The sequence below is a fragment of the Schistocerca gregaria genome, unplaced genomic scaffold, assembly GCF_023897955.1.
Source record: "Schistocerca gregaria isolate iqSchGreg1 unplaced genomic scaffold, iqSchGreg1.2 ptg000045l, whole genome shotgun sequence".
NCBI classification, from domain to species: domain Eukaryota; kingdom Metazoa; phylum Arthropoda; class Insecta; order Orthoptera; family Acrididae; genus Schistocerca; species Schistocerca gregaria.
Window position 1 is genome coordinate 270,001 of NW_026061703.1, and position 5,000 is coordinate 275,000.

Below are 5,000 nucleotides of genomic sequence, written 5' to 3' on the forward strand. Positions count from 1 at the left end.
AGGCGAGACCTTCACTTTCATTACGCCTTTAGGTTTCGTACAGCCCAATGACTCGCGCACATGTTAGACTCCTTGGTCCGTGTTTCAAGACGGGTCGTGAAATTGTCCAAAGCTGAAGCGCCGCTGACGGGAGCGATTATTCCGCCCGAGAGCATCCCGAGCCAACAGCGGCGCGGGTCCGGGGCCGGGCCAGGTAGGTCCGTCATCCGGGAAGAACCGCGCGCGCTTGCCGGGAGCCCGAGCGCCCAAAGGGGCGAATCGACTCCTCCAGATATACCGCCGAGCAGCCAGCCAGGACACCGGGGCTCTGCCCAACAGACGCGAACCGAGGCCCGCGGAAGGACAGGCTGCGCACCCGGGCCGTAGGCCGGCACCCAGCGGGTCGCGACGTCCTACTAGGGGAGAAGTGCGGCCCACCGCACACCGGAACGGCCCCACCCCGCGGCGAGTGGAAAGGCAACCGGACACGACCCCGCCGCGGATTGCTCCGCGCGGGCGGCCGGCCCCATCTGCCGAGGGCGGGGGCCAGTGGCCGGATGGGCGTGAATCTCACCCGTTCGACCTTTCGGACTTCTCACGTTTACCCCAGAACGGTTTCACGTACTTTTGAACTCTCTCTTCAAAGTTCTTTTCAACTTTCCCTCACGGTACTTGTTCGCTATCGGTCTCGTGGTCATATTTAGTCTCAGATGGAGTTTACCACCCACTTGGAGCTGCACTCTCAAGCAACCCGACTCGAAGGAGAGGTCCCGCCGACGCTCGCACCGGCCGCTACGGGCCTGGCACCCTCTACGGGCCGTGGCCTCATTCAAGTTGGACTTGGGCTCGGCGCGAGGCGTCGGGGTAGTGGACCCTCCCAAACACCACATGCCACGACAGGCGGCAGCCTGCGGGGTTCGGTGCTGGACTCTTCCCTGTTCGCTCGCCGCTACTGGGGGAATCCTTGTTAGTTTCTTTTCCTCCGCTTAGTAATATGCTTAAATTCAGCGGGTAGTCTCGCCTGCTCTGAGGTCGTTGTACGAGGTGTCGCACGCCACACCGCCAGCCGGCTGTGCACGCTACCGAGAAAGTACCGGTATGCGAACCGCCAGGCGACGGGCGCGCATCGCACGTTTAAGGAGACGCGGCCGGCCACACAGGCGACCACGACACTCCCACGTCTCCGAAGCGGGACAAACGCCGCGCGCTTCAGTATACGTAGCCGACCCTCAGCCAGACGTGGCCCGGGAACGGAATCCATGGACCGCAATGTGCGTTCGAAACGTCGATGTTCATGTGTCCTGCAGTTCACATGTCGACGCGCAATTTGCTGCGTTCTTCATCGACCCACGAGCCGAGTGATCCACCGTCCTGGGTGATCTTTTCCTTTTCAGTCTCCCACTGTCTCTTTCAAGACAGTAGCATTTGCGGGACTGAGGCGTCTGACGGCCCCTGTTCCACTATCTTTTTGTGTCCAACGGCCTCACAGCCGATGGGCGTCGTACGGCTCCACACCGGGGCGGACAGGCACTCGGGCGAACGTCATTCAAAACCGGCGCCAGGCGCCAGGTACCGCAGGCCAGCCGCTCCAGAGCTTCAGCGCTCGTACCACACAACAACAACAACACTTCCGCTAGTTTTGAGAGGCACGCGTGGTTCCACACGCGGCGCACGGCCACTGCCGTACAGGTAGCGTGTTGCGCGACACGACACGCACACCGAAAGACATGCAGTCTAGTCGGTAATGATCCTTCCGCAGGTTCACCCACGGAAACCTTGTTACGACTTTTACTTCCTCTAAATGATCAAGTTTGGTCATCTTTCCGGTAGCATCGGCAACGACAGAGTCGATGCCGCGTACCAGTCCGAAGACCTCACTAAATCATTCAATCGGTAGTAGCGACGGGCGGTGTGTACAAAGGGCAGGGACGTAATCAACGCGAGCTTATGACTCGCGCTTACTGGGAATTCCTCGTTCATGGGGAACAATTGCAAGCCCCAATCCCTAGCACGAAGGAGGTTCAGCGGGTTACCCCGACCTTTCGGCCTAGGAAGACACGCTGATTCCTTCAGTGTAGCGCGCGTGCGGCCCAGAACATCTAAGGGCATCACAGACCTGTTATTGCTCAATCTCGTGCGGCTAGAAGCCGCCTGTCCCTCTAAGAAGAAAAGTAATCGCTGACAGCACGAAGGATGTCACGCGACTAGTTAGCAGGCTAGAGTCTCGTTCGTTATCGGAATTAACCAGACAAATCGCTCCACCAACTAAGAACGGCCATGCACCACCACCCACCGAATCAAGAAAGAGCTATCAATCTGTCAATCCTTCCGGTGTCCGGGCCTGGTGAGGTTTCCCGTGTTGAGTCAAATTAAGCCGCAGGCTCCACTCCTGGTGGTGCCCTTCCGTCAATTCCTTTAAGTTTCAGCTTTGCAACCATACTTCCCCCGGAACCCAAAAGCTTTGGTTTCCCGGAGGCTGCCCGCCGAGTCATCGGAGGAACTGCGGCGGATCGCTGGCTGGCATCGTTTATGGTTAGAACTAGGGCGGTATCTGATCGCCTTCGAACCTCTAACTTTCGTTCTTGATTAATGAAAACATACTTGGCAAATGCTTTCGCTTCTGTTCGTCTTGCGACGATCCAAGAATTTCACCTCTAACGTCGCAATACGAATGCCCCCGCCTGTCCCTATTAATCATTACCTCGGGTTCCGAAAACCAACAAAATAGAACCGAGGTCCTATTCCATTATTCCATGCACACAGTATTCAGGCGGGCTTGCCTGCTTTAAGCACTCTAATTTGTTCAAAGTAAACGTGCCGGCCCACCGAGACACTCAACAAAGAGCACCCTGGTAGGATTTAAACGGGGTCCGCCTCGGGACGCGAAAGCACCCCTTCGGCTCGCCCCACCGGCAGGACGTCCCACGATACATGCCAGTTAAACACCGACGGGCGGTGAACCAACAGCGTGGGACACAAATCCAACTACGAGCTTTTTAACCGCAACAACTTTAATATACGCTATTGGAGCTGGAATTACCGCGGCTGCTGGCACCAGACTTGCCCTCCAATAGATACTCGTTAAAGGATTTAAAGTGTACTCATTCCGATTACGGGGCCTCGGATGAGTCCCGTATCGTTATTTTTCGTCACTACCTCCCCGTGCCGGGAGTGGGTAATTTGCGCGCCTGCTGCCTTCCTTGGATGTGGTAGCCGTTTCTCAGGCTCCCTCTCCGGAATCGAACCCTGATTCCCCGTTACCCGTTACAACCATGGTAGGCGCAGAACCTACCATCGACAGTTGATAAGGCAGACATTTGAAAGATGCGTCGCCGGTACGAGGACCGTGCGATCAGCCCAAAGTTATTCAGAGTCACCAAGGCAAACGGACCAGACAAGCCAATCCGATTGGTTTTGATCTAATAAAAGCGTCCCTTCCATCTCTGGTCGGGACTCTGTTTGCATGTATTAGCTCTAGAATTACCACAGTTATCCAAGTAACGTGGGTACGATCTAAGGAACCATAACTGATTTAATGAGCCATTCGCGGTTTCACCTTAATGCGGCTTGTACTGAGACATGCATGGCTTAATCTTTGAGACAAGCATATGACTACTGGCAGGATCAACCAGGGAGCTGCGTCAACTAGAGCTGAGCAGCCGGCCGCCCGGGAGTGTGTCCCGGGGGCCCGCGCGAACACGCAAGCGTCCGCTCAATTATTCTGCAAACAGGAGGAGGCCGAGCTCCCCTGCACGATACACCTCGAAACCCTCTCAGGTCCCAGCGGCGCGCAGCGCCGTCCTAGGTACTTGGTCGGTTTCGAGAGAGGCGCAATCGCCCGGAGTTAGGCGAGTAGACGGTTTTAGTGCGAACACCCTTGCTCCCAACTGAGCTTGCCGCTGCCGACAGAGGCCCGGGAGCGTGCTGTCGTGGCATTGCCGGCGGGAGACAACACGCGCCACCTATGGTGACCGGCAGCTCCAACGCCAGCGCCACACAAGGGCAAAGCCCCACTTGGGTGCAGAAGCGAACTCTCCCAGCACAGCGCACGCGCCAACACGTCTGCACAACTGCGATACAAACCACCTGCGAGAACCGCTGGGGCGACCGAGCAGCAGACGGCGTCGCGGCGCCGAGTGCCAGGCGGCGGCGTATCCTCAACGCACACAGTCCTCAATCAGACCAGCACACTGCAGATGTCCACCGCGCTTCGCACCGGGCTCGGCTGAACCAACTTTGGCCGCCAGGCGCCGCGTGCAGGGTGCGCCGCAGCGTAGCTGCGCCGCCTGCCGGGCCCGTCTGCTGGCGCTCCTGCCACTCGGCGCCCCCCACCAGCCGGCTGTTGCGCGTGCGCCCACGCAGCGCGCGGCCAACACGCCGGGCGGCCCCCCTTCACCGGCCGGGAACAGTCCCACCAAGCCACCGCCGCGTATCGCTTCATACCCACATAGGCCTAGTCACGTGTGTGGATGTGGCGGGTACCGCTGAAACAACCGGTTAATAGCTGTACCGATCGTCGCCATCACAGATTCACCTCCAGCGTGAACAACCGCTCAACAACGGATTTCCAGTTCATTTGCGTATCTTGGGCAGTAAACGTAGATGTCCACCTACATTTGCGAATTCAACAATTCTTGCATGCCAGGATGTCATGTGTCACGACACGCTACATCAGACCACATACACACTGCGACATGTGCAGAAGAGAACACGTGGAAGGTGGCCCGCGCACGTATGCGATGTCCCTTCCGCGATCCACTGTCAACCGGCATCTGCGGCATGTCCCAGATATGGAACGCGGTCCACCAGGGTAGCACTTTGTGTGAGGCAATACGACAAAGTCGGAATACACGCGTCACTACATCAGACGGCTCACGCTGACCTAACCTGACCTGACTCACCGCACCACCACCCCCAGCGACCCAGGGTGACATACAATGCGTTCGTACGTTCCTCCCACACGCCTCTACGGCGTACCACAGTGCAACCTAGCTGTTATTGGGAGACGAGACAAGTAGCAT

General features: G+C 57.8%; 3 non-coding genes across 3 annotated transcripts in view; all 3 read right to left on the reverse strand.

The window, feature by feature from the left end:
* LOC126301183 (large subunit ribosomal RNA) overlaps positions 1 to 1,014 on the reverse strand; it is a 4,224-nt gene extending 3,210 nt beyond the window's left edge. The window contains exon 1 of the ribosomal RNA XR_007552966.1: positions 1 to 1,014. This exon is cut by the window's left edge and continues 3,210 nt beyond it. This is a non-coding gene — a ribosomal RNA (large subunit ribosomal RNA).
* A 188-nt stretch (positions 1,015 to 1,202) lies between these two features.
* On the reverse strand, positions 1,203 to 1,357 carry LOC126301205 (5.8S ribosomal RNA). Its single transcript, XR_007552972.1, has one exon. It is a non-coding gene; the product is annotated as a 5.8S ribosomal RNA (ribosomal RNA).
* A 364-nt stretch (positions 1,358 to 1,721) lies between these two features.
* On the reverse strand, positions 1,722 to 3,614 carry LOC126301149 (small subunit ribosomal RNA). Its single transcript, XR_007552935.1, has one exon. It is a non-coding gene; the product is annotated as a small subunit ribosomal RNA (ribosomal RNA).
* Positions 3,615 to 5,000: the final 1,386 nt, after the last annotated feature.